This window comes from Sebastes umbrosus, chromosome 22 (genome assembly GCF_015220745.1).
Source record: "Sebastes umbrosus isolate fSebUmb1 chromosome 22, fSebUmb1.pri, whole genome shotgun sequence".
Classification (NCBI taxonomy): Eukaryota; Metazoa; Chordata; class Actinopteri; order Perciformes; family Sebastidae; genus Sebastes; species Sebastes umbrosus.
In genome coordinates this window covers 21,545,181-21,554,821 of record NC_051290.1, presented here as the reverse complement: position 1 = coordinate 21,554,821, position 9,641 = coordinate 21,545,181, and the positions used below count along the sequence as shown (strand labels likewise).

General features: G+C 39.9%; 1 pseudogene; it reads right to left on the bottom strand.

Annotated features, from left to right (window-relative positions):
- Positions 1–266: 266 nt before the first annotated feature.
- LOC119482234 lies at positions 267–4,153 on the bottom strand (annotated as a pseudogene).
- Between the last annotated feature and the right edge of the window lie 5,488 nt (positions 4,154–9,641).

Sequence of the window (9,641 nt, the reverse complement as noted above, 5' to 3'; positions counted from 1 at the left end):
AGCAAACCTCTACATGAAGACCATGGAGTGTCCACTGATCTCAACCTGTGCCAAAATGTGTCATAAATTGCAGCATGGACAAGTAAGTGGACAATCATAACCCTTAAATAAACAATTACAAAAACAAACTGTTTTATGGATAAGCTGTGAACTTCATGACATACCAGTGAATTAACATCTTTATCAACCATTTACTAATATTAGTTAGTACATTCATTAGCATGTAAACCCTTAATAAATGTTAACAAGAGACACATTTTAGCAGTTACTTAATGCTTATTATTGTATCACTTAACTGTTAGTTAATGCTTACTAGTGTATTAACTAAAGCTAATAATGTTCTTTCAAACAGTAAATAATGTATAAATGAATACCTTGGTTACCATGATCAGTAGTAAATGTTTATAAGACACGTTAGTTACTGTTAATTTACTGTTAATTAAGGCTTATTAATGATTAACTAATGTTAATTAATGTACCCTTGTTGTAAAGTCTTACCGAAATGGGATATAATATTAATAACTACATTTTCTTCAGTGTATAATCACTTGGTAATAAGAGTCGTTGTGTTTTCGTTACTGTAGAATGAGCCGTTTCTATCTACATAGGGAGCGGGTCCCCTATGTTGCACTACCATGTTTTTACAGTCGCCCAGAATTGTGGTTTCTATGCCCACTGGCTGCTTAGGGAAGAGTGGAGCCCAGGTCAGGACTTCATCTCAATCATCAAGCAGTTCGACAGGCTTTCTGTAGCCGAAAAGTCTGAAGTCTTCCTCATAGATCTTGTACAGCTTCCTCCGGTCCTTTAGGGGCACTGTGCTGAACCAGTCCAACACTGAATCAGAGCTAGTCATGTTTTTATAGGAAGGAGGGAACGTAATGTCGTCCTCCAGGTTTAAGAAGTTCAGCAGCTGTTCAGCATCCTGCTGAAGAGTCTCCTGATGGCCAATAAAATCATACCTGAAAGGTAAAACAAAACAATGTCAAACTATAGCTGAATTGAGCATCGTTTAGTATTAACATTGAATTCATTGGTAATTTGTGGATGTTAAAGGGGCACACATCAAGTTCAGTTTTCATCATGAGAAGTACTGTTCAGCCTGTGAAACAGTTTTACAGTATCCTAAGTCTTTTAAATTGCATCCATTTTTCCTTCACCAGCGTCTTTTCTTTGCGTCTCTCCATGTATCCCCGGTGGGAGGGACGCAAGGAAAAGAAACAATTGAGGGAAATGTGGATGCAATTTAAAAGACTTGGGATGCACCCAATGTCTTTTGGGCACAGCGTCTAGTTGCATTATGGGAAGTCCAGGGTTTTCTTTTGGATTGACCCATTCTGGGGACTAAAAGTCAGGATGAACATTAATTTTTGAATTTGTCTCTTTCGTAATTCCCCTAAATTTATGAAAACGCACTTCTAAATCAATAGAGTATCACATTTCAAAATACTAAAAAGGAAAGAAAAAACACCTAGGTTGAGCTAAATTAGTTTTCAATTCAGTCTGTTCAGGGAACAAATTCTTGAAAGTCAGACAATAAAATAACTTTAATGATTACGGTCAAGAAATGGTAAATGGACTTGCATTTATATAGCGCTTTTCTAGTCTTCCAACCACTCAAAGCGCTTTACACTACATGTCAGTATTCACCCATTCACACACATACATTCATACACTGATGGCAGAGGCTGCTAAGGTGCCAACTTTGCCCATCAGGATCTAATCTAAATGCTCATTCACACACCAATGTATATGCCTTCGGGAAAAATTTGGGGTTAAGTGTCTTGCTCAAGGACACATCGACATGTGACCCGGAGCAGCCGGGGATTGAACCACCGACCTTCCGATTGGTGGACAACCTGCTCTACCCTCTGAACCACAGCCTCCCCCAACCCTACAAAATCCCAGAAACAACAGAGAAGACATGCTTTTTACAGCCCTGCTGGAAAAAATGGCCTTACTCTATTTGGCAGAGGTGGCACAGTTGGTGCATCGGCCTCCAGTGTTGTTGAAAGGGCTTCGCTGTCCGCGGGTCCACCAGGTACTGAATAAAGTTGTAAAACGAGACGTGCAAACCAGCTTTATTCGCCTCGTCCACTGTCATTGGTGGATTAGGCTGGTTGCCATACAGGCGCAGAATGTCCCGGGAAAACAATTGATAGAAGTAGTCATCGTTGCTCTGGAACTTGTCTCAGTAGGCGGAGATGAGACGGACAAATGGGTCCCGGACAACCAGGAACTTTGTGTAGTGCTTCAGCTTTGCCTGTAGTGAACAAATAGGTATACATCAACACTTCCTGTTTGAAACTCTAAGAACATCTCTGTCATCATTGTCTGAACTGACCTTCCTCTCTGGTTTTGGGAAGGATTTTAGAAGAGGGATCACTCCGTATTGGTGGACCAAGTCAAAAGATATGGAGTTGGGGTCAGGATATGGCTTGCCCTGTTTCAGGACATACATAATCCTCTTCCAGTTGGTACACGCCACCTGTAGATAAGAAAAAGACTCACACTCGGGCCAGACTGGGCACGTCAGCAGCGTGTGACGGCTGCCTCGCTGAACTACTGCATATCTCACGTGTGTGTCGTCCACACCGGCAGCGTTTCTGCTGCTGTTGTCAGCCCTTTCTTTCTACATAGAGTTTGCCTTTCATAATGGCCATTTCATTTCATTATAAACGTCACTTATATTTATTAGGTTAAGAAGCATGTGCTCATTTGTAAACAACAGTAATAATCCACAATTAAAACCCCGTACTTTATTCATTCCTGAAGCCGTGCAAGTCCCTGCATTTCCTACAAGACTGTCCTGTAAATATTTCAGAACAAAAGCCTCGTGTTAACAAATGAAGGAATTCTGTCCACAGAAAAGACTCTTGAGGGCATTTATTTTGAAATGAAATCAGGAAGTGTTGATTTAAAAATAAATCTTTACTTTTTTCATGTCTGTGACATATTCTACAGATAGAGACATTGGAAGTGTAGTAATGTTGCTGGTACGATGTCAATATACTGTCAAAAGATCATTTTCACTGTCTGTTGTAAAAATATGCGAAACCTCGGATCTCTAGAAGAGACGCAGCTGACAGCCGAGCCACACGTGAGCCACGCTGCTCGTGCGGGCAGGTCGGCTGCTCTAACCTGTTAACACGGACGCCGGGAAAAAAACCCCAACAAGTTCTGCAGCCGCCACACGCTGCTGACGTTCCCTGTGTGGCCCGGGGAGAGTCTACAGCCTATAGCGGCAGTGTAAAAGTTGGAAGATTAGCTCTGAAACTGAAGCCCCTTGGGTGTGTTCATGTCTGTCTCACCTTGGGAATGTAACAGTAGATGATGGTATGGTTGTCATTCACCAGCAGCTCCTTGGACGTTATGTCTTCTAATCTCCGCATCTCAGGAAATTCCTTACACCTTTCTCTTATCAGCTGCTTTCTCAGGTCCTGGATACTCTCTGTTGTGATAAGAAGAGTAAGGAAATATGTGTTGGGACTGTCTAAAGTGATTGGAGCTAAATTAATTCCGCTTTCAGGTGGCTTTTCTCTTAAGGAGCTGAGAGACATTTGTCTTTCTCAAAGCCTCACTCTCAGCTATAGAGGTGTTACGTCAAATGTGAACCACGATAGTCCAAAAGTAATCAAGGGTGAGGTCACTATTCCGCCTAATCCATTTACTTAATCTCAATTCATTTCACAGGCAGTGGAGCACAAGTACAAACAAAGCATGAACCAGGAGTCTAACCAGGATGCACAACAGGAACAGTAAGAAATTCATACACACACACACACACACACACACACACACACACACACACACATATAGACACGTATTGTACCTCTTCTTTCCTGGGGCATGTTCCATAGGTAAAAGGACAACGTGCTGAGAAACATGCATGCTCCGAGGAGACGCAGGAATGTTCTCCATGCTGCCATGACAGTTGGAGCTGTCAATGAGCCAGCAATGATAGAAGTTCACTGGATGTGCAGAATTTTAAGGACATTTGAGTAATTAAAGGTAAAAGCCACTATCCCTTATATAATGTCCTGATTAAACACTATAAATACTGTGTAAATACCAAAATCACAAAAGGAACACACACAAACTGTACTGTAAAACATAGTGGACGATGTAGAAATATTTTGTGAAATATCTTCTGCAGAGCAGAGAGATATCTCTGTGAGCACCGAATAAAACAAATATGACGATATATTTTATGTTTATTTTTAAATGTTTATGCATTTATGTATTTATGCATGATTTTCCCTATGAATTTCAACACTTATTTATTTCCCCAAACTCATTAATTTCTATATTCTTTTCTTTATACATTTCTTTACACATTTTTCTTTTACATGTCTTTATGCATTTCTGCCTCATTATGCAAATGAGGGGACTGTCACTCAACGTGTGTCATGGGGTCAGGGTGCATGACTATATGCTACAAGGCAGTGGCGGGGGAGCAGCAGCAGCAGGCGACTGTATGGAGCCGGGAATGAAGACCGGAGTGCAGCTAGCTGGCTAGCATAAAGTCCATCTATGACCTCTGACCCATGCTCTGACCCCATGACACACGTTGAGTGACAGCCCCCTCATAAGCATAATGAGGCAGAAATGCAAAAAGAAATGTACAAAGAAAAGAATGCAGAAATAAATAAAGGCATAAATACACAAATAAATACATGCATATAAAAATGAATATAAAATAAATAAAAATGAAATGCTAAAATGAATATATAAAAAATAAATGCAAAAATAAACAAATACATATAAAAATTAATAAAAAATAAATATATAAATAAAAGTTAAAATTAAACAGAAGAGTAAATGAATAAGGGCATTAAGACAAAGACTAGTAAATAAAGAACAGAACAGAAACATCAATTTATGTCGCATTTTATCAATTAATTAATTAATGGCTACATTTATTGTTTTTAATTATTTTTGCTGCAGTCAATGAAATATTGATTTATTTATTCATTCATTTATTTTTAAACGTCCTCCATAGGGGTCATAGAGAGATTGTGTCCTCTCTCCCTATAGGGGCAGGGTCCTGATAGTCAATAACTTGGTTGCCTCGACCCTTGGCACTGTCTTACCTCCACCAAGGGGCCTGATTCTCAGAGGGTAGTTGTGGATTTCTTCTGGTCAGGGCACCACTGGCTGAGATCGGCAATGCAGTACCTGCCAGTACAGGAGGGAGAACAGGGCCTGGTAAACATTGCATCACGTATCACAGCTTTCAGGCTGCAGACAGCTCAGAGTCTGCTTTAAAACTTCAGCCTGCCATGGATAGATACTGCCTGGGTGTTGCTGAGGAGGGCTGGGTACTTAGGATATGACAAACACTTGTTCCTGCTTCAGCCTCAGTCCAAAGGTTTGTCACCTTTTTACCAGTCAATGAACTTTAAAAGGGTGCGGCTCACCACATCAATAGAACTAACTGGGCCAATCATCACGAAACTTGCAGGATGAGTCCACATAAGTACCTGAAACATACCCTGAAAGTTTCCATCAAATCGATCACTACGGGGCGCTACAAATGCAACAGATTTGGTCGTAAATGAATGATGGTCCTTCCGATGGTCATAAACCTGTTAATTATCTTTAATGCAGTTGTCAAAGTGTCAAAGGTCTAGATCCGGTCTGTGTTGGCTTGAACCCCGGAATTGGAGTTTATATTTAAGTTGTCTTGGCAACATATCTTACAATATTAGGCTATTTAATATGCTATTAATTTATTTATTTATGTGGTTTATTTTCCAATGGACAAAAAAATAGCCTAAACCCTGGTTCAACAACAACAAAACAATGAAATAAACATGTTTCTGAAATCCATTTTTTGAAGTAAATCTTGTTTATAATTGTTAAGGTCATATTGAATATTCTTCTTCTCTTTACAGCCACTCCAGAGTTAATAAACAAAAAGATGAAGCTTTTAAAACTCTACACAACAGACATAATATCCAGGGAGAGAGGTCCCTCTTCTTTTGCTCTCACTAAGGTTTCTTCCATTTATTTCCCTGTCAAAAGGTTTTTTGGGGAGTTTTTCCTGATCTGAATCGAGGGTCTAAGGATAGAGGATGTTGTATGCTGAAGACTGTAGAGATTTTAAATCCCCTTTAGGCAAATCTATGATATCAGACTATATCAATAAAATTGACTTGACTGGACCTGAATATGATTAAATAAAACAGGAATATATCCATTATATCAAACAACTAATTAATTAACAAACATTAAAATAAGAATTGTCGTCACTTTATGCATGTTCTGTCTTATAAGTTGTCCTCTTTGTCTCACTTCCACCCAATGCAGAATACCTATATGCAGCACTGAGTGAAGACTGCTTAAGTTGTCATCGCTTTAAAAAGACAAACAGCTGGAATAATCAATCAAGAGGCACCAACCTGTGAGCACAAAGATGATAAGTCCATAATCCATGAGCTAAATCTTTGAAAAAAACCTCATCTTCCACATGAGAAACATGTGGATATACAGTATGCCAGTATACATGTATACTGTAGATGCCCAATACATTTCACTGCAGAATATAGTCTAGTTATTGATTCTACTTACCATTTACTCTTTAACCTCTTCCTGCTTCAGACGCCCCCGTGTGCTGTGTGCTGCTTGTACAGAAGCCACTGTAAGTACTGTCTGTCCTCGAGGAATGAGTACATACAGTACATACAGTACATACAGTACATACGGTACATACAGTACTACAAAGGCTTCAAAGCTAAACTTGACAATCTAGTATCACATTTTTCTTGATCCACAATGGTAATGCAAATCTGAACAAACCAAACCTGTCTCACATCTTCTTCTTCACAGCACAGAGCAGTGTATTTTGTCAATTATAATGGCTGCACTGTAAACAATTGCTGTTAATTTACAGCAGGATTTCAACAGTATTAACCTGTTATTGCTAAAATCAGTGCTTTACTGTTAATACAAAAGAAAATCTGCTGTTTGTTTTTTAACTGAATTCTAATGCATCTTAAAAAACAGCACTTTACTGCTGATCAACTGTCTAAAGTATCATAAGTAACAGTTTCATGCAGTATTTTTTTAATTCTGGGACCTGATCTGCACATGTGAGGCTTGTACATTTTACATGATTGTAAAATCAGTGAATTAGCTTCATTGTTCTTCACTCACATGTTGTTCTGGTTTGCACTCTGTGCTTGTTGTCAGCTATAGACAGATATTTTTGGGAAAAGTGTCAACAAGTCTATGATAGCCTTTTCCCTAACAAGTGCCTTTAATTGTATTTAGTGTGACTATTCCTGTGTCTGTAACCTGTTAAGTCTATTCATCTCGGCAAAAAATAATGTTTATTCAAATGTATGTAAAAAATACAACCTAAATAGTGCATTAAAACAAATCAGTAAGATAATGTAAAAGAAAGGTGAAAAACAGCTACATAATGTATCTTTAAACAGTAAATTAACTGTAAAATACTGTGAAATTAATAAAAAAAAAACAGTTCAAACTGTATTTTTCATTAACAGTACAAAGCTGTAAATTTCAGCGTATAATAATATTAATTTTACAGTAACATAAAGGCAACCCTGCTGCCAGTTCTTCACTGTTATTTCACTGGGAAATTCTTAACAGTGCAGTTCTTTTGGAAAAAGTCATTAATGTCATTTGAAAATCCCATCGTAGATATTGTGTGAATTCGTTTTGAACATTGTTAATGCTTTGTGGAAAAAATACAATAACAAAATCCCAAATAACTTTTATTCTATTCAAGTGTTATAACGTCATTTTATACATTTGTAAGAGTAACCCTTACTTTTAGTGCCAAATCTTCTTCTTTACAAACTTGCTAACCTAAACCCAAGTTGGTCTTCTCATATTGCTGAAATGAACCTACATGTATCCGAAAGCCAAGGCCAATCCCCACTCAAAGCATTTTTGATGTCAGTCACCCGCGCGCCTCACGGAGCAGATACGCTTCCATTTTATTTATTGTATCAATCCATACTGAAGTGTGATTTATACTTGACAAAGCCGCCCGGCCACAGTGATGTTACACCATCAGACACGGCCCTCCGCACGCAGACGGATGGGCAGAGAAAACTGAGAACTTTGAGTCGACTCAGGCTGATATTTTGGACTGGAGCATTGGCCAAATGAATAATCTGATTCAAGGCGTTGCAACAGCTGTGGGCCGTGTGATGTCTCTAGCCACGGTAAGGTCCCGCCATGTGTGGCTGGGACTCACGGCTCTTCTGCGGAAAGATTGAGATGATCTCCTGGAAGCTCCCAACACCACGGGAAGGCTCTTTGGATCGATTTCATCTGTAACTCAGCACTTTAAACTCCCGGATGAGGAGAAATCGCAGCTCAGTCGTCACCTGCCTCTCGCCCAGCCTTTTACGAAGGCTGAGGCGAAGCAAAGCAACATGACGGTGAGGAGGAGAGAACAATGGTGTGACAGGGCACCCATGTGTGCTTTGGTGATGGTGTGTCCGGTGAAGCCCTTTCCAAGAAACGCCTGGCGGGACGGCTTTGTGAGTGCATCTCCCAAGCCTATAGGCAGGCTGCAGCTTCACCTGAGCCTGGTCCTGGTCAGCTTTACATCCGGAGGACAGAGTGCTTGTTTCAGTCCATGCAAAACTCCATTGGAAAAATCTTCCATTTTTATGTCCTTCCTGCTTTTCAAACAAGAATTATGAATCAATCCTAAATCTCTGTTTAATGTTGGTGTTTCTGTGCTGCTGCAGCAGAGAAGAGTGGGAAGGTTTCTTTCTCTGTTTCCACCCTGAGCATCAAGAAAAACAAGTCAAAGCAAATCAAGAGGGAGAGGAAATCTGCTACTTTGATGTTCTCTTGCTCTTTAAACGAGAATGAAAGTCAGTTTAATGTTGTTATTTTACATCTGGGGACAGATGTAGTGCGTCTCCTACCTGCTGCAGGTACGAGGCCAGCTTCCTGTTGAGCTGCTGCAGGGTCGCTTTCTCTCTCCTGACCAGATCTAACACACCCGCTGACTGATGCACGTGTGGCGCACTTGGGCACGCCTTTATTCTTTCTGTTCTCACAAAGTGCACTAACATGTGCGCCAAAGGTGTGTGTGTGTGTGTGTGTGTGTGTGTGTGTGTGTGTGTGTGTGTGTGTGACTTCCATGTGGCCGCGCTGCTGGGCTCACGAAGACAGAAGAACACACAGCAACAACTAAGCCACTGTGGACTCGTTGGATGTAAAGATATGAAAAAAGGACGCTGTGGACAGAGAAGGACAGACGAGTGGACATCAGGGTCTACTGGATCCGGTCTCAAATAAAACACAAGCAGGTAGCCAACAAGTCTGATCTATGAGTAGTACACGGATCTTTAGACACAGCACACATTTTCATATTAACTGTCACTTTCCTCTAATAATAATAATAATAATAATCAGAAGGCATTCATTGTATAGCTAATAATGTTTAGAGAAGACAGAAGTTGACATGTGATGATTGTGTGATGTATTTGATCCAGTCGGTAGTCCTGGGATGTTAACTAGGTTCAACTTGATCAAACCTCTTGTTTTATTGACGTGACTTGGATGTTTCTAAAAGTCTGATTCATCTGCTGGGTCTGCCAGCTGCCGTCATTATTATTGATATTTATATTAATGTCATTTACGGTGCTGTT